At 42.6% G+C, this 25,451-nt stretch overlaps 1 protein-coding gene across 1 annotated transcript in view; it reads right to left on the bottom strand.

The window, feature by feature from the left end:
* Positions 1 to 25,451, bottom strand: part of ldb2a (LIM domain binding 2a) — a 458,572-nt gene that overhangs the window by 381,712 nt on the left and 51,409 nt on the right. The window lies entirely within an intron of this gene.

The raw sequence follows: 25,451 nt of genomic DNA, 5'->3' as shown, positions 1-25,451 counted from the left end.
AGGTACTTTAGTGTGGCACAGCATAACACTATGTAAAGAACCATACTGAGTGTGTCATACATCCTTGCTATTGATTGTTGTAGAGGCAACAGGATGTGCAAAAAGGGACAGAGATTCTGGTCTCTAATCTTGTCACTCTTCATTCCCTGTATTTTTTTGATAGACTAACAATTTAATAAATACAAATACAGGCTACAATTTTGGTGGTAAAAGGTAACCCTTTCCTCTTCAGTTTAGAGTGATCCCAAGAAAGCAATAATTTCCCCAGCCTTTGACATCAATAGTACTTGCTTTGTCATTTCTGTAACCATCTACAGAGCTCAACGGAAGTAAATATTGGCCTAGAAATTGTTTAGAAAAGAACAGTGAGCTCAACAGCGCTCACCGTTGTTAGTGGCGAAATTGAAGAGCAAGTTCCGGCGTTTGCACGTGCTCAGTGAAACGTGGAAATCCGGAAATTGCTCTTCCTGGTTCGCCAGCAATATGACAGCTTCGAATTAAAGGGATATCGCTGGTTGGAATCAGTGGAAACAACGGACCAGTGCCAAATTGCTTATCGGCCCAGCTGAAAAGTAACAAATATCGTCACAAAACAGGTCTAGACTAAATTAAACAACTAAAAATTAACTTTTAAAAATGTGGAGTCTCATTATTCCTTATTTTAATAGTTTTTGGTCATTAAAAAAAAATGTAACTAAAAAAAAACTTTTTCCTTCTGTCTCTTATTCAATTATTTCTTACCCTTGCTTTTTTTTGCTGTCTATAACTGTTTCTACAAATGATTTTAGTGTTGTACCTTTCACTTCCAGAATTTTATGTTCTAGCCTGCAGAAACTGTTTGCAGCGTGTCAAAAATGCTGCAATCTGATTGGTCGAGGGGAGAGAGTGACCCGCTCACTTCTCCCATAGGTCCTCGCTCCACTGGAGCTAACGCTAAGCTCTTCTCCGCTTCCTATTCAAAGAAGTGCCTACGATAAGTTAGCTGGTTAGTATAAATCTATGGAGCGGCGAGCACTGTTGGTTCGCCGCTCTGTGCAATTTCTGGGCCATTACGTAACACAAAGGTAAGACGATAACAGTGTTTTTCTATTGTAAACAATTTTACAACACCAAGTTATAGTCCAGCAATTTTATTTTAAATTCACAAGCTTTCGGAGGCTACCTCCTTCCTCAGGTGAACGATGTGGAAATGAAGTCCTCGAAATGAAGTCGCATTTATAATTCACAGAACAATGTTGGTGATAACAGACAGTTTTTTCAACTGCCCGTTGCCAAGGCAATCAGTGTGCAGACAGACAGGTGTTACTTGCCAGGTCTCAGAATATACAAATCACCAAAAAAAACAACAAACAAAAAAAAACAGAGATAGAGAGGTAGAAACATAGAAAAGACAGCAACTGACCCGTTATATTAAAAACAGATAACATTTGTTCGCTGGTGGGGTAACGTGTAGCGTGACATGAACCCAAGATCCCGGTTGAGGCCGTCCTCATGGGTGCGGAACTTGGCTATCAATTTCTGCTCGACGATTTTGCGTTGTCGTGTGTCTCGAAGGCCGCCTTGGAGTACGCTTACCCGAAGGTCGGTGGCTGAATGTCCTTGACTGCTGAAGTGTTCCCCGACTGGGAGGGAACCCTCCTGTTTGGCGATTGTTGCGCGGTGTCCGTTCATCCGTTGTCGCAGTGTCTGCATGGTCTCGCCAATGTACCATGCTCCGGGGCATCCTTTCCTGCAACGTATGAGGTAGACAACGTTGGCCGAGTCACAGGAGTATGAACCATGCACCTGGTGGGTGGTGTCCTCTCGTGTGATGGTGGTATCTGTGTCGATGATCTGGCATGTCTTGCAGAGGTTACCGCGGCAGGGTTGTGTGGTGTCGTGGACGCTGTTCTCTTGAAAGCTGGGTAATTTGCTGCGAACGATGGTCTGTTTGAGGTTGGGTGGCTGTTTAAAGGCGAGTAGTGGAGGTGTGGGGATGGCCATAGCGAGGTGTTCGTCGTCATTGATGACATGTTGAAGGCTGCGGAGAACATGGCGTAGTTTCTCCGCTCCGGGGAAGTACTGGACGACAAAGGGTACTCTGTTGGTTGCGTCCCGTGTTAGTCTCCTGAGGAGGTCTATGCGATTTTTTGCTGTGGCCCGTCGGAACTGTCGATCGATGAGTCGAGCGTCATATCCCGTTCTTACTAGGGCGTCTTTCAGCGTCTGTAGGTGTCCATCGCGTTCCTCCTCGTCTGAGCAGACCCTGTGTATTCGCAGGGCCTGTCCATAGGGGATGGCCTCTTTGACGTGGTTAGGGTGGAAGCTGGAAAAGTGGAGCATCGTGAGGTTGTCCGTGGGCTTGCGGTAGAGTGAGGTGCTGAGGTGCCCGTCTTTGATGGAGATTCGTGTGTCCAAGAAAGAAACTGATTCTGAGGAGTAGTCCATGGTGAGCTTGATGGTGGGATGGAACTTGTTGATGTTATCGTGTAGTCTCTTCAGTGATTCCTCGCCGTGGGTCCATAGAAAGAAAATGTCGTCGATGTATCTGGTGTATAGTGTTGGTTGGAGGTCTTGTGCAGTGAAGAAGTCCTGCTCGAACTTGTGCATGAAAATGTTGGCGTATTGGGGTGCGAATTTGGTCCCCATGGCTGTTCCGTGTGTTTGGGTAAAGAACTGGTTATCGAAGGTGAAGACATTGTGATCCAGGATGAAGCGGATGAGTTGTAGGATGGCGTCCGGAGATTGGCTGTTGTTGGTGTTGAGTATTGATGCTGTCGCAGCGATGCCGTCATCGTGGGGGATACTGGTGTAGAGTGCCGAGACGTCCATCGTGGTGAGAAGTGTTCCTGGTTCAACTGGTCCGTGGGTACTGAGTTTTTGTAGGAAGTCTGTAGTGTCGCGACAGAAGCTGGGGGTTCCCTGTACGATGGGTTTCAGGATGCCCTCGATGTATCCAGAGAGGTTCTCACACAGGGTTCCGTTGCCTGATACGATAGGACGTCCAGGTGTGTTGGCTTTGTGTATCTTTGGGAGGCAGTAGAAGTCTCCCACGCGGGGATTACGTGGGATGAGAGTGCGTAGGATGCTTTGAAGGTCTGGATCGAAGGTCTTGATCAGTTTGTTGAGCTGGTGGGTGTGTTCTTTGGTCGGGTCTGCGGGTAACCGTCTGTAGTGTTCCTGGTTGTCCAGTTGTCGGTATGCTTCTTTGCAATAGTCCGTTCTGTTCTGTATGACTATGGCTCCTCCTTTGTCCGCTGGTTTGATGACGATGTTGCGGTTGGTCTTGAGAGCATTGATGGCGTTGCGTTGTGCTCGGGTGACATTCTGGACTGTCTTCTGAGTGCGGCTGATGAATCTGGCATTGACGCATTTCCTGACAGTGTTTTTCTAAGCATTGAGAACCAAGCTCTCTGCCATACTCCTGACTTCGGCGCTGTGTGGAAATTGTTCCAGGACACTATGATCCACTTCAAGTCTTCCTCTACTTCATAATGGGTTTCAGAGGAATCCAGTACAAAGCTGAAGGTTTGAACCAGCAGATTAAATAATCGTGGAACAGTTTTCACACATCACTGAAGCAAGGACTAATATTGCAATCCTATTATAATTATACACATTTCAGTCAAGGTCTCCACCGTTAAACTATTGCCCTAGGCATTATAGAAGAGACCAGAAATGTCACAAAACAGCCAAAGCTGTTCTTCTACTTTAGGCGAACCACAGTGATAATCTACATGTTCAGCAATCATTGCCATGTGTTTTGAGGATAGATAATATGAATAATTTAACATATTTTAACTTATAGCAATTAATTTCTCAAAAATATGAACGACCCAAATGGTGATAACTGGCTTGACTCTTAGCCGATTGAATTTTTGACAAAAAATATCGGTGAATGTGGAACAACAGCGCTAAAAAAAACAAGCTGGCAGACATTGTCTGGATCACCACCTCCACCCAGTGGCTCATGACTGTATATACATCTCAGAAAAAAAGGAATCAATCAATCACATAAAAGGGGATGCCCTTCAGTTTGGAATACAGATTAACACATACACATTTGGGAACACACAATGTTACATTGTGGACTACTGCCAAGATCCAATTTTTTTTTAAATATAAAAAAAATGTTATCAGCACAACATTGATTGTTTTTGTTCTGAATCTGCTACACATATCCATTATTTTGTTTAAAAAAATTCTAATTTCTGGACTCATTGGCCCAAAATTCCCAGGGCCAGAGGTGACCAATCTCACAGCGATGACGAGGGTGAAATCTAAGCCAGCTCTGCTGGGATTCTGCCCCACTTGGACTGGACCTTGAAATTCTGGTCGGGGTACAAGGATCTTCACCCATCACTCGTACTTCAAGGGACTGTGTCCGGGGAAGTTCTTCCTATTATACCCTTGAAAGGCCGCAGTTGAACTCACACCCGGTAAAGGGAATGATTACCTTCTCTAGTCAGAATGGCCAGTTGGGCCTCCACTTGCTTGGATGAGTGCAGCTCCAACAACACTCAAGAAGCTCGACACCATCCAGGACAAAGCAGCCCGCTTGATTGGCACCCCATCCACCACCCTAAACATTCACCCCCTTCACCACCGGCGCACTGTGGCTGCAGTGTGTACCATCCACAGGATGCACTGCAGCAACTCGCCAAGGCTTCTTCGACAGCACCTCCCAAACCCGCGACCTCTACCACCTAGAAGGACAAGAGCAGCAGGCACATGGGAACAACACCGCCTGCACGTTCCCCTCCAAGTCACGCACCATCCCAACTTGGAAATATATCGCCGTTCCTTCATCGTCGCTGGGTCAAAATCCTGGAACTCCCTTCCTAACAGCACTGTGGGAGAACCGTCACCACACGGACTGCAGCGGTTCAAGAAGGCGGCTCACCACCACCTTCTCAAGGGCAATTAGGGATGGGCGACGCCCACATCCCATGAACGAATAAAAAAAAAAGGTGGACTTAAAAGATCGGATTGGATCAGGCTGAGGCAGCCGCGGCTGAGGCACCCTTGCTGATGCAGGTGCCCCAACTTGGCTATGTAGCCTTGGGCGAGGGGATCGAGTGAGGGGAGGGGGTGAGCGAGAGGGGTTCCACTCTGCCACACTTATGGCAGTTGTATGGGGCCCCATGAATTTCCAGGCCTTTAATTTTGTACTCGTCCTCTAATTTGCTGATCACAGTTCAACTTAAATAACCAATCACATCCATATTATCTATATTCCTTATTATTTTCAAGAACTGAATCATTCCCCCCCGCCCTCCTCCCAATCTTCTTTTCTCACACAGGCTCAATTCTGTGAGTTTCTCTTCATAACTTAGCCCCAAGTTGCAGTATCATCCTAGTCCATATCCAATACATAAAAGTGTCCAGAATTACACGCAATATCCTAAGTGTGATCATACTAATGAGTTATGATGTGGAGATGCCGGTGATGGACTGGGGTGGACAAATGTAAGGAGTCGCACAACACCTGGTTATAGTCCAACAGTTTTATTTGAAATCACAAGCTTTCGGAGCTTTGCTCCTTCGTCAGGTGAAGCGAAGTGATGAGTATAGGCACAGCATATATAGTCAGAGAACAATGCCTGATGATTACAGATAATCTTTCTAACAGCCCTTTATCACACCTCGGCAGAGAGATAATCACATCAGTATTCTTGGATGTAATGTTTCCCTGACTAACCTGTTTTAACACCATTCATTCCTTTGATTGCTGTGATTATCTCTCTGCCGAGGTGTGATAAAGGGCAGTTAGAAAGATTATCTGTAATCACCGGACATTGTTCCCTGACTATATATGCTGTGCCTATATGCATCTCTTCACTTCACCTGACGAAAGAGCAAAGCTCTGAAAGCTTGTGATTTCAAATTAAGCTGTTGGACTATAACCTGGTGTTGTGCGACTCCTTACTAATGAGTTATGCAGGAATAAAAGAAAAAAATTATGATCTGTTGTACTCAAGAAGCACGCCTTTCAGCACTTGATTAGTCTTGTTGAAAACATCTCCACAATGACTGGGTACTTACACCAAAGGGTGTAATCATTGACCAAAGTCCTTAAATTCTGACAGCCCACTATTCTAATTGCTCATGCTGCAGACTTTGGTTTGAATACCATTTACAACTGATATCAAAATTTGAGTATCCCACTAGCTAACCTCATCAAATACTTTGTTTTTTTTAAAATCTGCTGCTCCACTGATAGTGGATCATGCAGTACATTAAATTTGTGCTTAATTTGGCAAGTATGGAATCAATATTTTAATTTTCCCAACAAGAAAGGTGCAACTGCCACAGCCATGTACCATTATCCCTTCATTACGATATTAATGATGCACATGGCCTGTGTGACTTCAAGAAATAAGTGAAGCACCACTCAAGCAGCAATTTTAGGTGAGCCCAGTGAATAATGAGATACGGTCCTCTGCATAATCTGCCTGGAAGAGATTTTGTACACTGAGTATGCATTCCCTGCATCTGCTCAGCTATCTATCTACTATTCCAGCTGTTATGCCGTGAGCATTTTTTGTTAAGTGAAATATACCCCTGGCATTTCATTAGTCAGTACTGAAATATCAATCATCTCTGAAACTAGGAATACTCTGATGTCACAGCAAGTTCCATAACTGCTTTTAATAATTGATTGCCAACATTTTCTAAAATAATAGCAATTTAGGATTTCAAAAAACGAGCACTACATGATTAGTTGTCAATAATCTGTATTCTTCCACGCAGAGTCCTCTCTATATATATATATTCACAGGATTACGCCTTACCCAACTTCTGCATTTGTGAAATTAGGCAGCAGTTCAAGCAGACTTTAAATCCCGCTGTGACCTCACCTGGGTTCATTTTATGCAATTACATAACAAGGTTACCAACATTCCACTCAGTTAAACTTTCCAACAACGAAAACAAGTATTAAAAGAAAAGCATAATAAACTAAATAGTGGGGAAGTAGGAAGGTACATGTGCAGAGAATCAATTATTTGTAAGCATGAGGATTCCGAGTGAGAATCCATTTCTTCACCTCATTCAAACTTGCTCTGAACATGTTTACAGGGTTCCACATCAAAGCAGGTCAAAACATGCGGTGGCTGGGATAATGAAACCCAATTTTTAAAATAACAACAACTATAGGAAATCCTGATAAACCTGGAGAAAAAACTGATCACAGAAAGTAAAAAAGGATCAGCTAGTCAATTGAAGAAATGTATGAAAATTACTCCACACAGGCCTGAATTCAAAAGGAATGTCACACTGGCCTAGAAATTAACCACTTTCCTGTGGACTTGCCTTTAACCAGACCCGATGGAATCTTTATTTACTGCAAGTAGTAAAAAGTAGTTGCCTCTACTAACCAAGAAGGCAGGCACGATATTTTAATAGGTTCACTGAAGAAACAAATTCTGAAAGGAGATAAGTAATGACCTGAATGTCAATACTCCTTCGTTCGTGATTTTGGAGAACACCCTCCCTCCCGAAATCTATGTATTTTTTTTATTCGTTCACAGGATGTAGGCGTCGCTGGCAAGGCCAGCATTTATTGCCCATCCCTAATTGCCCTTGAGAAGGTAGTGGTGAGCCACCTTCTTGAACCGCTGCAGTCCGTGTGGTGAAGGTTCTCCCACAGTGCTGTTAGGTAGGGAGTTCCTGGATTTTGACCCAGCGACGATGAAGGAACGGCGATATATTTCCAAGTTGGGATGGTGTGTGACTTGGAGGGGAACGTGTAGGTGGTGTTATTCCCATGTGCCTGCTGCCCTTGTCCTTCTAGATAGTAGAGGTTGCGGGTTTGGGAGGTGCTGTCGAAGAAGCCTTGGCGAGTTGCTGCAGTGCATCCTGTGGATGGTACACACTGCAGCCACTGTGCGCCGGTGGTGAAGGGAGTGAATGTTTAGGGTGGTGGATGGGGTGCCAATCAAGTGGGCTGCTTTGTCCTGGATGGTGTCGAGCTTCTTGATTGTTGTTGGAGCTGCGTTCATCCAAGCAAGTGAAGAGTATTCCATCACACTCCTGACCTGTGCCTTGTAGATGGTGGAAAGGCTTTGAGGAGTCAGGAGGTGAGCCACTCGCCACAGAATACCCAGCCTCTGACATGCTTTTGGAGCTAAAGTATTTGTGGCTGGTCCAGTTAAGTTTCTGGTCAATGGTGACCCCAGATGTTGATGGTGGGGGATTCGGCAATGGTAATGCCGTTAAATGTCATGGGGAGGTGGTTTGACTCTCTATTGTTGGAGATGGTCATTGCCTGGCACTTGTCTGGCGCAAATGTTACTTGCCACTTATCAGCCCAAGCCTAGATGTTGTCCAGGTCTTGCTGCATGCGGGCTCGGACTGCTTAATTATCTGAGGGGTTGCAAATGGAACTGAACACTATGCAATCATCAGCGAACATCCCCATTTCTGACCTTATGATGGAGGGAAGGTCATTGATGAAGCAGCTGAAGATGGTTGGGCCTCGAACACTGCCCTGAGGAACTCCTGCAGCAATGTCCTGGGGCTGAGATGATTGGCCTCCAACAACCACTACCATCTTCCTTTGTGCTTGGTATGACTCCAGCCACTGGAGAGTTTTCCCCCTGATTCCCATTGACTTCAGTTTTACTAGGGTTCCTTGGTGCCACACTCGGTCAAATACGGCCATGATGTCAAGGGCAGTCACTCTCACCTCACCTCTGGAATTCAGCTCTTTTGTCCATGTTTGGACCAAGGCTGTAATGAGGTCTGGAGCCGAGTGAGCAGGATATTGGTGAATAAATGCCGCTTGATAGCACGGTCAACGACACCTTCCGTCACTTTGCTGATGATTGAGAGTAGATTGATGGAGCGGTAATTGGCCGGATTGGATTTGTCCTGCTTTTTGTGGACAGGACATACCTGGGCAATATTCCACATTGTCGGGTAGATGATGCCATTATTGTAGCTGTACTGGAACAGCTTGGCTAGAGGTGCGGCTCGTTCTGGAGCACAAGTCTTCTGCACGACAGCCGGGATGTTGTCGGGGCCCAGAGCCTTTGTTGTATCCAGTGTAGTCAGCCATTTCTTGATATCATGTGGAGTGAATCGAATTGGCTGAAGACTGGCTTCTGTGATGGTGGGGATATCGGGAGGAGGCCGAGATGGATCATCCACTCGGCACTTCTGGCTGAAGATGGTTGCAAACGCTTCAGCCTTGTCTTTTGCACTCACATGCTGGACTCCCCCATCCTGAATGGTGGCAATGTTTACAGAGCCTCCTCCTCCCGTTAGTTGTTTAATTGTCTATCATCATTCCCGACTGGATGCGGCAGGACTGCAGAGCTTTGATCTGATCCGTTGGTTGTGGAATCGCTTAGCTCTGACTATAACACGTTGCTTCTGCTGTTTAGCCTGCATGTAGTCCTGTGTTGTAGCTTCACCAGGTTGGCACCTCATTTTTAGGTACGCCTGGTGCTGTTCCTGGCATGTTCTTCTACACTCCTCATTGAACCAAGGTCAATCCCCTGGCTTGTTGCTAACGGTAGAGTGAGGGATATGCCGGGCCATGAGGTTACAGATTGTGCTGGAATACAATTCTGCTGCTGCTGATGGCCCACAGCGCCTCATGGATGCCCAGTTTTGAGCTGCGAGATCTGTTCTGAATCTATCCTATTTGGCACACTGGTAGTGCCACACAACATGTTGGATGGTGTCCTCAGTGTGAAGACGGAACTTCGTCTCCACAAGGACTGTGCGGTGGGCGATTAAGAATCAACCACATTGCTGTGGGTCTGGAGTCACATATAGGCCAGACCGGGTAAGGACGGCAGGTTTCCTTACCTAAAAGGACATTAGTGAACCAGATGGGTTTTCACAACAATCGGGTCATGCCAACCTCGAAAATTAACAAAAGCTGATGAATGCTGGAAACTCAAAAACAGCTCTAAATGGGGGTACTTCTATGAACAGACGCACTGCCCTACAATGACTTAACGAGTTAAATTCCGTTTTATTACACAGAATTCCCGGATTTTTACCAGTGTTTTAGGGTCAACCTCTCCGTTGTAGTCCATTTTCTGTGAACTCTGAAATCCATTGAGCCTTTGACGTTTGAAAACAAGTTACACCATGTGTGAGGTGGGACATGAGCTGTCACAACTTAAGTTGCAGGCATAATTTGAGCAATTTCACGAGTCCTGCGCTGCCAGCAGGCCCACTGCTTGCCGACAGTGCAAATTGGAAGTTCGTACACACAATGCCCAAGATTTTTTGACCATTAAAAAGGAGGGTTAGAAAATCGTGGGCAGTATGCATTCTAATCTCCGATTAATGTCGACAGCAGACTTGGTTCCCCAGTTGAAGCGCTGACTTGTAAAATTACCCCCAGCAGTGCATCAGGGGGAAAAGCATACAAAGGTGTGGTGATGGATATCGAAATTTCTGACGGGTGACATGAACACTGATGGTCCAAAATTTGTTCCTGAGGTGGGGGAGGGGGGGGCGTTGGTGGGGGTGGAGTGGAGAGTGGTTCTGGGGAATGTAGCCTCAGGACATTTTGATATTTGACAATTTTGGTGCATTATTTCAGCATTTTGGAGTTACCTATAGAGCCAAAGATAATTTATCCTGGATGTTGCTGTTACATTTTAAAAGTAGCCTTCGATTTTTGTACCAAGTGCATCCTCCCCTTCACCACACCATTGGTGGCCATGCTTTAAGTCGCCTAGGCTGCATGCTTTGAACTGGTCCAGTTCAAATCCACCAGTCCAGTTCAAATCCAACCCAATCCAATCCAAGGGTGCCTCTGTACCACCCTTCTCTCTTTTAAGACGCTCCTTCAAAGCCTACTCTTTGCCTCCTATTCTCTCCTCCTTTGACTCAACCTCCTTTTCTCTCCCTTACAATTCTGTAAATGCAAGTTATTGTTCTATTAAAATCCAAGATTTGGCCTTGTACTCCCATAGCTTCCAGCTCCTCTATGAGGGCCACAAGGCACTGGTTTGAAAGTGTTACCCTAAACAACAACGTACGATGTTCCATGATCTCTTATAAAGCCACAACGAGCGCTAAACCTGCCTCTCCAATGTATATTACATCAATCTTGCTCCATTATCTCTGTTTGATGCATTTTACATCATTTAGTGTCTCCGGTATAACTTACATGATCAACCTCTGCAGTATGTCTCTTTCCCAAGGTCGGAAGTAGTTGCACACTGGTCGGTGCCATTTTGTCATAAGCCAGTGCGACAGCCACCTGATCACGCTGCTGTGCAAGAGAGATTTTGGCAACATAATTGGACAATTTCAGAGCAACAGTGTTTCAGCTGAGGAAGTGCAAATCCCAGGCTGATTCTTGTTAGCAAACACTGATACATAGACAGAACCCAAGAAACGCTGACAATCAGTGTGAAACGCTGGTGATTGGCAGGTGAGATACTTTGGAAGGGGTCTGTTGTGCTATTTATTTCAAAGGGTGCATTTACAAAATTATAAAAAAGTAACTTGTCATTAGACATTTGTGTCAATCTTTGAATGGTTGACTGCTCAATGACTAAAAGACTATTACAAATCTAACAACGGCCCACCAGAGCTGCAACAATGGTACTGATTACAAAATAACTGATGAGCAGATTTCTTTGCATCACAGTGGCTTTGACAATCATGTCTGCCCTTATGATGAAACCATTTTGAAGCAACTCAATTGCAATCATTATTTCGGGAGAGTAAGGTAAAGTGAAGCAAACTTAACTGCAACTGGGTGCCTGATCACGAGCCAGCACCAGAGTCATCTGATTGCTCAGCCACATGTGCGTTTCTGTGCAAGGGATTTGTGCTGTGTTTGGAGGCAATCTCCGGGAAGCAGCCAGCCAACGCAAAATATGAATCCTGCACAGATTTTGTCGACCAACACTGACAAGCAGACAGAACCCAAGAAACTGATGGTTGGCACATATGTGTGAAGAACTTTGCCATGTGCAAGAAAAAAGGTTCCAAAAAACGTTCTAAGCAGTGTGAAACCCAGACACCATCTTTTAAGGATATGATCATTTGGGTAACAGATCTCACAACCTGGAAAAAATATATACTGGGGAAGGGGCAGGGGGAAAGATGAGAAAATGACTGGCACTAGGGCTGGGCGTGCAATAAGTTAGCACACTGTCTTTTCATCTACAGTAGCCGAACTTGAAATCAAGCCCAGACTTTTCTCCCTCCGTTGCTTCCAGGAGTCACACATGAAATCAGTTCTGGCAGTCGCATTCATGGGTCTAGAACCACAGCCCAAAATTACCCACAATTCAGTATTAATTATCAATCTCAGACAGAAAGAGTACAGGATAGCTGTGGTGGGAAACTGAAAAATTCAGTCTTCTGAAGTTGCAGGACAAATCTTATTTTGAGAACAAAGTAGCGCAATCACTATTCTGAATCTGGGTGTGGTACGCTTGGTGTGAGAATATTTGTTATTGCGCGCCTGAAAATTTAGAAAATGTTCCGTTCCCCAACACTGACACTCCTTAAAAATTACCAAAATACAAGCCATCTGTGTTATTTAAAAAAACAACTAGCATCATAACAGAATTAATAAATACTAATAAAGGCAGTCCTTTGTGCTAAAAGTTTGAAATCACAGGAAGGCATGGGCTCAAAACAGACTTTATTATCAATTGAGGACTTATTGCAACTTTGAAAGAAGGGTTGAATATTAGGCATGTTAGGAAGTTTTTTTCTAAAGCACCACATTTCATAAGAATTCTCTCAATGGGAAGCTGACAAAACTTCCCCACATGAACTGATCTTGAGCCTAGCATTCAATGAATTGAGGTGTCCCCATACTATTGACACGACTCAAAATCATGATTACACACCAATATCTGCTACTTGCACTGATGAAAGAAAGAAAGAAAGAGAAATTAAGAAAAATAAAGTTATATAGCACCTTATTACATTCTCAGTACATCCCAATACATTTCCTTTGATTTACAGCCACTATTGTTATGTAAGTAAATCCAACAGCCAATTTGTACACAAGGATCAACAAACAGTAAATGCCAGTTAGGAAGGTATTGGTTGAGGGTGGAACATCAGCTAGAACCCCAAGAGAACTCCCTGCTCTTCTTCAAACAGAGCCATGGGACCTTTTATATCCCCCTGAATAGGTAACAATCTCAGTTTAACATCTCATCCAAAACACAGCACCTCTGACAATGCAGCAATCAATCAAGACTGCACTCAGCCGAGATTATGTGCTGAAGTCCATTTTGGAGCCTGGGCACACAAACTTCTTACTCGGAGGCAAGAATACTACCAACTGAGCAAAACTGACAGCCATTGAGAATGTCATACATAGGATGTGACCAGTCACGGCTCAGTAATTACATTAATATCCTGGAGATTTGCTTGACTCCCTTCATGGATCAAGGAGAAATTTTCACAATTGTACCCTAGAACTTTTATAATGGTTATTTACATAACTCGAGAAGAATTTCTGACATGCAAACTTTGCACAATTTGTCGAAAAGAGCTCAATGGGCCAAAAAAAAACCCTTTTTGATTCCATTACATTAGAACATAGGAAATAGGAGCAGGAGTAGGTCACATGGCCCCTCGAGTCTGCTCCGCCATTCAATCAGATCATGACTGATCTTCGACCTCAACTCCACTTTCCCGCCCAATCCCCATATCACTTGATTTCCCCTATTCTTTCTTGGGTACCATGATATATAATGGATCAGCAACTAGAAATTTATTTCTCAAGGAAAACAAACCAAAATTTAAAGCTTTGAAGCTGACTGGCCATCTCCTTGTGTAGTCCTCACTCAAGTGTTGAAGTGGCATGACAAAAATCAACCTTTGTACTAAGTCTGCCTCTGAATATAGCAAGCTTGCTATGTAATGTTTTAGTGAACATACCACTAACAGAGGGTGATTGACGATCTGCCAATGATATTTTGTGCCATCTTGACAACTGATGTACTGCGTTGCTATTCGATTATCAGAATGAACCATCACTAAATGACTTGTCATCTGAGCTCTGAAATAGGACAGCACAAGTTGTACTATAAGATATTCCAAAATGTAGACATAAACTGTCAACTTGCTCAGGTTCCACTGACTATGAATATAATAAATCTCAATAAATTCTAAAACAACCCTGAAAAGGATAGTTGATCAGCTATACCAAGGCAAAGAAGAGCTGAAGAGGGCATTCTTGCAGATTATTGTTTTTGGCTGCCAGCTGTGCTAGAATGAACAAGTTTATAATGGCTCCTTATTGGGACTATCACTGTATTTGTAGCTGAATGGGATGCATCTATAGCTGAGCAATAAGCACAATAAACAGCAGCTGCAAAAAAATACATCTATGGCCTTTAGGCATCTGGCAAGCACAAACTCTTGAGTCAAGGATCAAATTAGGCTTTTAAAATAAATTTCTTTCAACTTTTCTCCCTTCATCTTCAGAAAGGATGGACTCTTGCTTTTGATGTACTTTTTGATGTTTCCTTTGATCACAAATGTGCCTCAGCACTCATAGGCTCGGAAGGGAAAATAAATCAAGCAATTGGGCCATTTCTCATGTATGAGTTGCCAACATTTGTATAATCCAGTATTACAATTCATGCTACTTTTCCATTACTTCCATAGCAAGCCTCAAATTTTGACTTTTTGCACATTACAATTTTAGATCACTGCATAGCTGCCTATCTCATACTTCAAGAGCTCAAATGGTCACCTGGCTTGCATTGCAGAGTTTCTAAGAGACCAGAAGTGGTTCAGCTTGTGGTCTACCTCATCACACCCAATTTCATTGATTTCAGATCTCTTATTCCAACTTGGCTGCTCCCCTGTGGTCTTCCCCAGGGCAGGCTGAGCATATAACTACTTGTACTAAGCAAAAGTTATTTCTTGTCATACATACTGTTCCAGTGACATAATACCCTCATGTACAAATGTCTAAAAAGCCATGGTTTGATTTCTCTCTGTTGGGACTATTGTCCTTATCCTGATTTGAAAATGTATTCACGTTGAGCAATATAGTAAATAATGAAGTAACATTCATTAAGTACAGAGGTTAAAAAGATGGATTTAATGACTATCCAGTTTGGCTGATGGCAGTATAAATCCTGACTTAGTTACTGGTGTGTGATGCAAGTCTTGTGGCTTGTTGCCATTTTTTAATAATTGAAAGCAACTTTTTGTAAATGGGGAGGATTTTTTGTGATAGTAACATCTTTTTAACATTAACTAAGAACTGCACCAAGATCACCACTAATCCTGCAACAAAGCAACTACTAGAAGGTTACAAGAAAATCCTTCAGGGAAATGGTCAGGCTTCACCAAACACCTCCCCTGAGCAATGTGGCAGAGATGGGAAACTTGGGATCATGCACACAAACCACCACCCCACAATGCAAATAGAGTCTTCCTCAATAAATCAAGTGTCATTTGGACAAAGCCTTAATCATCACTGGGTCAAACTCCTGGAACTCCCTACCTAACATCACTGTGGGAGTACCTTCACCACACGGACTGCAACGGTTCAAGAAGGTGGCTCACCACCACCTTCCCGAGGGCAATTAGGGATGGGCAATAAATGCTGGCCTTGCTAGCAACGCCCATACCCAAGAATGATATTTTTTTAAAATTAGTACATGCATTCCCACTTAAACACCGAGTTCTTAGGCTTTTTGGCTTCATCACCATTCGAGCGAGGCTTTGGTAAGACTAGTGTTCTGCAGGGGAAAACGTGCTCATGATTGGGAGAGATGAAAGAAAGTGTGGCCTGAAAGAAGAACACGACTGGGGGAATGTGAAGAGACCCAGAGAGAAATGAAACTGGACTAGAAAAACACAAGATCAAAGGCTACCAACAGTTACAATGGACCTCACCGAGCAGAAGTTTAATGCAGAATTTTCATGTTCAAAATTCCATGAGAAACAATTGAAGCCTCAGACCCCTCATTACACTTCTAACTATGTGCTACAGACTCATCTATCAGTGTAAGTATTCTAACACGTGATCTAACAAGCAATTCATTCATTTACTAGATCAGTCAACATGATTTTTTAAAATAACGCAAAACAGATGCAGACCTTCATCTCCAAGCTTGAGAGAAAAGAATCATATTGTTCACAAAATTACTTAAGAAAATCAGCTTGTCTGAATGCATTAGAATTCCCACATTTTTGTCACATTTCTTATTATCTTCCAACATAAGTGTACAAACACAGCACATGCACAACTAGCAAAAGTTAGAATTCAAAAGGAGAATCAACATCTATGACCAACAGTATTAAATATGATCATTTTTTTGGAGTATAATGTGCCAAAATCAGCTGACAACTTTGATATTTTTAAAAACTATTTAGAGGATTTCCACGCATAAACCCCCAGCACAATGAAAACAACTTTCAAAAGCGGAGAACCATAAACATTACTGCTGATGAAGTGTGACCAACAATAGATCAAATGAGACAATAGCAAAGAGGTGGCTGACTGATTTTTCAGTTTAAAATGTTGAGGAGGGGATTCAGACTGAAACAGCCAATCCAGAAGAACCCACCAGACAAAACGTAGTACGATTAGATCTAAGTTCTATTAGCATGATACAAGAACAGTCAAGGGAACAAACCAAAGAACCTTACATATCTGTCCAAAGCACAATCCAACAATAACTTACATTTATATACTGTAGAGCCTTTCATGTAATGAAAATCCCAAGGTGCTTTACAAGGCAAAGCGGTGGATACCTATCAGAAAGTAGGAAAGAAAGATTAGGGGAAGTGTCCGAAGGCACACAGAGGTAAATTTTGAGAAAGCTGTTGAAGGGAGAGAAGTGGCAAGGAGGAGTTTAAAAAGCAGAACTCATTAGCTGTAAAGCGCTTTGGGACATCCTGTGAAAGGCGTGATATAAATGCAAGTTCTTCATCTGCTTCTTCAATTTCATGTTGCCAGGCGTGGCAGCTGAGATTCTGCTATCAATTGTGGAGCCGAGGAAGTGTTTGGGGTGGGGGGCGGGGGTTGCTGGGAAGAGTGAAGCGAATTGACTAGAGTCAGAAAAGCAGGGGGTGCGTTCTGAGACATCAGGCTGGAGAAGATGCAGAGGTAAGGTGAAGAAAGGGCATGGAAGGATTTGAATACAAAGACTTTTAAAATCAATGTCCTGGGGATAAGAAGCCAGTGGAGGTCGGTGAGAGCAAGGGCGAAGGGTGATGGGTGAATGAGACTTTGTGAGGGATAGGATACAGACCACAGAACTGGTGAGGAAAATGTTGGAGAAATCAATCCTTGAGGTGAAGAAAGCCTGGATGAGGTTTTCAGTGATCGAGCGGATTGAAGTAAGCGGAACAATATTTCAGAGTTGGAAGTAAGCAGTCTTGATGTGAAGTTTCTAGCAGAAACCAAATGGGATGGCTTTGGGGTACTGCTGATCTTGAGCTGAAGAAAGTTCTGCCTCATCCAAGTCTTGAAACAGGCAATTGGACAGCACAAGAGGTATGGAATCAAAGATGGAGGCAGAAAGATAGTGTTTTGTGTCATCACCATACATGTGGAAACTGATTTCATGTTTTTAAATGATGTCATAGAGGGGCAGCCCAGGAGCTTCAGGGCACAAACCACCAGCCCTCCAATCCAGCCAGCCGTCTCCCACAGAAAAATACATTTTATTCTCAATATGGATTTATGGCTTTAGATAAGGGAGTAGTAATAAGATGCTGGGGGTGGAAAAGGAGGCAAGCCAGTGAATTCATAAACACCAGATGAAATATGAGCCATCCAGGTAACTGCTGCAGGACAGGCTCCCTGATGGCTCGGTTGGTAATAGCAACCTGTAAATGAGCCAAATATACGAGAGCGTCCTGGGATCAATTCCCACTCTGTGCTGTCCAGGTGACAGTAAAGGCTCACTGTCTAGACTCATACATGAAGAATGGCTATCATTTGCTTTCTTAACAAGGAACCGTAAAACAACTGATCACTTTCCTCTTCCCTCTTCCACTCCCCCCACCACCATGTCCTTAAAAGAGGAGAGGAAAAAGATAAAGATAATCTCATGTCTGAGGTACAGAAGCCAATATGTGAAAATATCTTCAGTGGCCTTTAAATTATACCATAAGAATTTAGCATATTAACATTTAACACATTCATATCAAAATCCTTGCTTCATTATTTTAATTATCAGATTTAAAATAAAAAAGTAATTTCAAGGCCAATGAATTGAGAGAGTTTGTCACTATTTTCCTACAGAGCTGATTAAAGCAGAGATCAACAGTGCCTCTACACAAAATAAGAACAGTATTCAAAGCCTTTTTTAATATCTGTATTAATACTGAAACATGCAAGGAGAAAAGGCACATTGTTAAAACTTATTAAGTTAAGAAAGGCCAAACATAAGTGACAAGAAACAGCTTTGAAAAATCTAGAGTGCTCAGTGAATTGCATCGATGCTGTAGGAACTTGCTGATCGCTTGCTTCACAAATTTTAAAAGTAATATTCAATTTAAAATACAATGGAATTTGGATAATTTTATTGCACAGATTTAATTTTTTTGTCCTTAAAAAATAAATCCCTGCTTTAAAAATGCACGGCAGCATTCTGTTTTCATTTTCATACAGTATGAAGTAAACTCTGGAGCTTGTAGCAATCGACATGCATCTCTTCAAATTGTCACTGGCTCATTGAGAATGAAATAAATTAGCATTCTTGCTTTACTGTGTACAAGTATTTTTCAAAAAACACTGAAAATGTCTGTTTACATCAGATTTCAGAAGGAGTGCTGCATTAAGTAGATGTCTTCCAGAGTCTCTTGATTGAACTTCCTTTATAAAAAAAAAGGATATTAAAGAGGTCATCATGGATTGGAAATGGCACTAGGTCATATGGAGCCACAGGGATGAAGGTCCTTTCATTTCATTGGTCCGTTAATTTAATTTGATGGGCTGTATAAGTGAATATTTGTTTCTAGCCCCTGGCTTTCTGGAAACCTTTCAAAAATATCAAGTTCCATTTTCGATTAGATTAAATTAAACCTTCCCTTTGCTTGTAAATTTAAAACATTTTTAAAGGCACAGAATATATTTTGGAGGAACAAAGGGGCAGGAGTATATCCATCTAAGTCATTTAAATTATTTAAGTTTTTGCATCTTTATGCAGCCATTAAAATGCGGCTACTGGTATCTACGAAATGCAACTTCTCACCAGGATGGAGTTGTACCACACAATGTGAAGTCAAATGAGCGTGAGACAGCCTTCTGGAACGGGGTCTCACATAGCTTTGGTTTAGTGTGCTCAGGAATCAGATCGGGACTCGATTCCCAAGTTATATTGCCACCTTTGGGTCAATGCACATGCAAAACCACTGATCATCAACATGAAAACAGCAATGTAACTGCACCTTTATCACAGGTTTACAATAGCTCTTTACAAGGCCTCAAGACAGTAGGGGCAGCAGTGGACTGAAGTCATTAAATATGATGATTGGTCAAACAACAAATTAACAACTTGCATTTATACAACATCTTTAATGTAGAATGACGTCCCAAGGCACATCACAGTGGAACAAATAAAAAGAAATGGACAGATGCACAGCGGTTGGTGAAGAGTTAGGTCTGGCCCTAAGTTCTGGAATTCCCTCCCTAAACTTCTCCACCTCTCTCTCTCCTCCTTTATGACGCTCCTTAAAACGTACCTCTTTGACCAAGCTTTTGGTCACCTGTCCTAATATCTCTCTCTGTGGCTCAGTGTTAAATTTTTGTTTGATAATCGCTCCGGTGAAGTGCCTTGGGACATTTTACTATATTAAAGACATGAAATAAATGCAAGTTGTTGTTGTGACAAAAAACTGGGTTGAAAACATGAGTTTTAAGAAGGGATTTAAAGGCTACAGGGAGGTGAAGTTTAGGGAGGAAGTTCCAGAGAGTGGGGCTGAGGCAGCTGAAGGCTATGTGACCACGGATGAGGCAAGGAGAGGGGGAGGGATGCACAGATGGCCAAAGAACTGAAGAATGTGAGAAAGGATGGAAGGGGTTGCAAAAGTAGGGTAGGGTGTGGCAGTTGAAGATTTAAGGGGAGGACAAGGAAATAAGTTCAATGAGTTGGGGGACATGGAGCCAATGTAGTTCAGCAAGAAAATGGATGAGGAGTGAGAGGGAGTTAGTGTAGAGATGATATGGGTGGCTGAGTTTAGAACGAGATGGAATTTATGGAGGGAAGATGATGAAAGGCTGACAAGGAGGTCATTGGAGAAATCAATCTTAGAAGTGACAAAGCGTGGATAAGGATTTTGGTGGATAAAGGGTGGGGTAGGGGCAGTGGCAGACAATGTTGCAGATGTATGATGTATTTAGAAAGGATAGGGAAGGAAGAAGGGGTGGAATAGCTGTATTAATTAGAAACAACATAATGGCAATAGAAAAAAGAAACACAAGTAATGTTAAGATAGAAACAGAATCCATATGGATTAAGACAAAGGATAAGAAAGGATCGATCATGTTAATAGGGGTATAATACGGACTACCTAAGAGTGGAAGGGAAATGGAGAAAGAAATATGCAGGCAAATCTACAAAATGATTAAAAAACATTGAATAATAATCATGGGAAATTTCAACTACCCCCAAATAAACTGGCAAGAAGAGGCAGGGGAAGGGGAAAAGGGAATGGAGTTTTTATAGTGTGTACATGACTCCTTTCTTAGCCAGTATGTGAGAAGCCCAACAAGAGAGGAATCACTGCTGGATCTAATAATGGGAAATGAACCGGAGCAGATAAGAGAAGTAAGCATTGGGGAACATCTAGGCAATAGCGATCACAACACAATAAGGTTTAAAATAATGATTGAGAAAGACCAAAGTAAGACAAAGACTAAAGTAATAGATAGGACAAAGGCTAATTTTGAGGGGATGAGAAAGGAATTAGGGAAAGTAAAATGGAAAAAGATTTTGACAGACAAAGAGATAGAACAGCAGTGGGAAATATTTAAAATGATGATCAATAGAGTTCAGGAGAAATATATTCCTCTAAAAAACAAGAACAAACTAGCCAATAATGAAACACCATGGATGAATAAAGAGATAAGGGTAAAATTGAAACTAAAAAAAGGCATACTCTAAGTACATAGACAATAAAGTATAATAATCATGGGAATATGAAGAGGTTAAAAATGATGTCAAAAAAACAATTCGGAAAGCAAAGAGGAACTACAAAAGTAAATTATCAAGGATAATAAATAACAAAAGAAAAATCAGGATAGGGTAGGGCACACGATAAACTGACAGGCAATGACAGCAAAACGGCAGAAATATTGAATAGTTACTTTGCCTCAATATTTACCAGGGAGACTAACAAGGTGGGCATGACATTAGAAAAGGAGATCAAAAAAGGTATAAAGACATTTAAGATAGAAAGCGGGAACATAATTGATAAACTAATCAAACGTGGAGATGATAAAACCCCTGGTCCCGATGGATTGCATCCGCGAATATTAAAAGAAGTTAGGGAAGTGATACCAGAGGCACTATTACATATATATAAAAATTTATTAGAAAAGGGAATAGTGCCAGAGGACTGGCGGACAGCTAATGTGATTCCTATATTTAAAAAGAGAATACAACAAGTCCAGGGAGCTAGAGACCAATTAGTTTAACGTCAGTGGTAGGAAAGATAATGGAACCTTCGCTCAAATATATAATTTTTAAAAATCTAGAAAATTAAAATATAATAAAGAAGTCAGCCCAGATTTCAGAAGGGAAAGTCATGCTTGATCATCCTTGAATTCTTTGACGAAGTAACAGAAAGAGTAGACAAGGGTAATGCAGCAGATGTAATATATTTGGATTTTCAAAAGGCCTTCGATAAAGGTGCCACACTGTAGGCTCATTACTAAGGTCAGAGCTTGTGGAGTCAGAAGACAGGTAGCAGAATGGATAGCAAGCTGGCTACAAAGCAGAAAAGAGAGTAGGGGTTAAGGGTTCTTACACAGACTGGCAAAAGGCGGGAAGTGGTGTTCCACAGAGATCAGTGCTGAGACCACTGTTGTTCACAATTTACATCAACGATTTGGACTCAGGAATCAAGTACAATTTCAAAATTTGCGGAAGACACCAAATTGGGGGGTGTAATTAATACAAAGGAAGAACACGTTAAAATGCAAAAAGACATTAATAAACTTGCAGAATGGACATGTAATGGGCAAATGAATTTCAATATAGATAAGTGTGAGGTGGTGCATTTTGATAGGAAGAATAAGGAGGTCACAAAAAGCAGGACAAATCCAATCCGGCCAATTACCACCCCATCAGTCTACTCTCAATCATCAGCAAAGTGATGGAAGGTGTCGTCGACAGTGCTATCAAGCGGCACTTACTCACAATAACCTGCTCACCGATGCTCAGTTTGGGTTCCGCCAGGACCACTCGGCTCCAGGCCTCATTACAGCCTTGGTTCAAACATGGACAAACGAGCTGAATTCCAGATGTGACGTCAAGGCAGCGTTTGACCGAGTGTGGCACCAAGGAGCCCTAGTAAAATTGAAATTAATGGGAATCGGGGGAAAACTCTCCAGCGGCTGGAGTCATACCTAGCACAAAGGAAGATGATAGTGGTTGTTGGAGGCCAATCATCTCAGCCCCAGGATATTGCTGCAGAAGTTCCCCAGGGCAGTGTCCTAGGCCTAACCATCTTCAACTGCTTCATCAATGACCTTCCCTCCATCATAAGGTCAGAAATGGGGATGTTCGCTGATGACTGCACAGTATTCAGTTCCATTCGCAAACCCTCAGATAATGAAGCAGTCCGTGCCCGCATGCAGCAAGACCTGGACAACATCCAGGCTTGGGCTGATAAGTGGCAAGTAACATTCGTGCCAGACAAGTGCCAGGCAATGACCATCTCCAACAAGAGAGAGTCTAACCATCTCCCTTTGACATTCAGTGGCATTACCATCGTCGAATCCCCCACCATCAACATCCTGGGGGTCACTGTTGACCAGAATCTTAACTGGACCAGCCACATAAATACTGTGGCTACAAGAGCAGGTCAGAGGCTGGGTATTCTGCGGCAAGTGACTCACCTCCTGACTGCTCAAAGCCTTTCCACCATCTACAAGGCACAGGTCAGGAGTGTGATGGAATACTCTCCACTTGCCTGGACGAGTGCAGCTCCAACAACAATCAAGAATCTCGACACCATCCAGGACAAAGCAACCCACTTGATTGGTACCCCATCCACCACCTTAAACATTCACTCCCTTCACCACCGGCGCACCGTGGCTGCAGTGCGTACCATCTACAGGATGCACTGCAGCAACTCACCAAGGCTTCTTCGACAGCACCTCCCAAACTTGCGACCTCTACCACCTAGAAGGACAAGGGAAGCAGGCACATGGGAACAACACCACTTGCACGTTACCCTCCAAGTCACACACCATCCCGACTTGGAAATATATCGCCGTCCTTCATCGTCGCTGGGTCAAAATCCTGGAACTCCCTACCTAACAGCACTGTGGGAGAACCTTCACCACATGGACTGCAGCGGTTCAAGAAGGCGGCTCACCACCACCTTCTCAAGGGCAATTAGGGATGGGCAATAAATGCTGGCCTCGCCAGCGACGCCCACATCCTATGAACGAACAAAAAAAAAACATATTGCTTGCATAATAAGAGTCTAAATGGAGTACAGGAGCAAAGGTATCTCGGAGCACAGATACACAAATCACTAAAAGAAGCGGCGCAGGTTAATAAGGCCATAAAAAAGCCAAACCATGCATTGGGGTTCATTTCTAGAGGGATAGAATTGAAAAGCAGAGAAGTTATGTTAAACTTGTATAGAACCTAGGTTTGACCATATCTGGAGTACTGTGCATAGTTCTGGTCTCCATATTATAAAAGGGATATAGAGGCTTTGGTGAAGGTGCAAAAAAGATTCACAAAGATGATACCAGAACTGAGAGGATATCCTTAACAGGAAAGTCTAAACTGGCTGGTGTGCTTTTCTCTCGAAAAGAGAAAGCTGAGGAGTGACCTGATAGAGGTCTTTAAGATGATGAAAGGGTTTGATTGGGTAAATGTAGAGAAAATGTTTCCACTTGTGGGGTTAGACTCGATGTAACTCAATGTAGATGCAGGCAGTCTTGGTGACGGATAGAATGCAGAGTCTGAAAATTTAACCCTGGATTGAACGGGATGCCAAAGTTTCACGTGGCCCAAATCAGCCTGAGCGAGTGGCCAGGGAGGAGACGGAATCAGTGGCAAGAAATTATGGCAGTGGCCGAAAATGATTTAATCCTCCCAATGTTTAGCTCAAGGACATTTTCCGTTCCAACTTAACATCAGCCCAAGCAGTCTGACAGCACAGATGTCGAGGGAAGTGGTGGAGTGGTTGTGTCAGGTATTATCAGCATGCATGGAAGCTGAACCATGCCCGCAAATGATGTCATCAAGAGGCCGCACATCTAAGTCTAGACCCACCACGATAGTGTGAAAAGTCTGTAGCTCTTTTTTAAATGAAAAGTAAAAACTTCTTAACCATTGCCCATAAATCAATGTCCGACCTTCTCATCAGTATTGTCCTCAAATGTTCATTTCAAAAATCATGAATTACTTGAGACCAAACCATTTGATAAAATCATAACTGGACTTTAAAAAATTTAAATAATTTTATAAACTATATTTATTAAACTAAAAGCTCATTAGATATGAATAACAAAGGACACGTGGCTATTTTAATATTCTCTTCTTTAGCAGTTGTGGAGTTGTTAATATTGCAATGTTATCATCAACAGTACGTGCGCAAAAATATACAACAAAGGAAAGAGATTTGTTACACTTTCTCCAGCCTTTTGTTTAAAACTGATTAATTGTTGAATACAAGAATCTTTAACTGTAATAGAAAAAGCTGACTAGTAGCCGAAGGGTAAAAACATTAGCTTCATATCGCATAGTTGTAAGTTCACATCTCCAGTGCTGCTGGATATTTGAACATGCCTCTGGCAGTCGTGATGAGTTTTATCTGTTCTCAGCAATAGCCACTAGGTGGACATCTCACTCTATCAACCGGCCTCATCTCTAATGCTCATTCAAAAGCCTGCAGTCTACACAAACCTTAAGATTAAAGCCTGAAGATGACAGGCAATGGAAAATAAAATTTATGGTATCTACTTCGGGGAGAATGGAAGGAAAGAGCAGTTCTGATGAAAGGTCATCAATCTGAAACATTAACTCTGTTTCTCCCTCCACTGATGCTGCCTGACCTGCTCAGTGTTTCCAGCATTTTCTGTTTTTATTTTATGAAAGAATTTCTGATGTTTTTAAACAGAATGAAATGCCAAGAACAGGATCAAAATTTCTCCTTCAATAAAACTTATGACTGTATTCTTGGCTGGGCGAGTCTGTTCTTAACCTCCAGGGTTAAATGGACAGTCCATTATATCGCTCGTCAAACCTAATACAACAATTAGCCACTTGTTGTTGTGTTGGTTCAAACTGTCCTTACAATGC

The sequence above is a fragment of the Heptranchias perlo genome, chromosome 1, assembly GCF_035084215.1.
Source record: "Heptranchias perlo isolate sHepPer1 chromosome 1, sHepPer1.hap1, whole genome shotgun sequence".
Classification (NCBI taxonomy): Eukaryota; Metazoa; Chordata; class Chondrichthyes; order Hexanchiformes; family Hexanchidae; genus Heptranchias; species Heptranchias perlo.
Note: the sequence above shows the minus strand (reverse complement) of the source record. Positions and strands in the feature narration are given on the sequence as shown.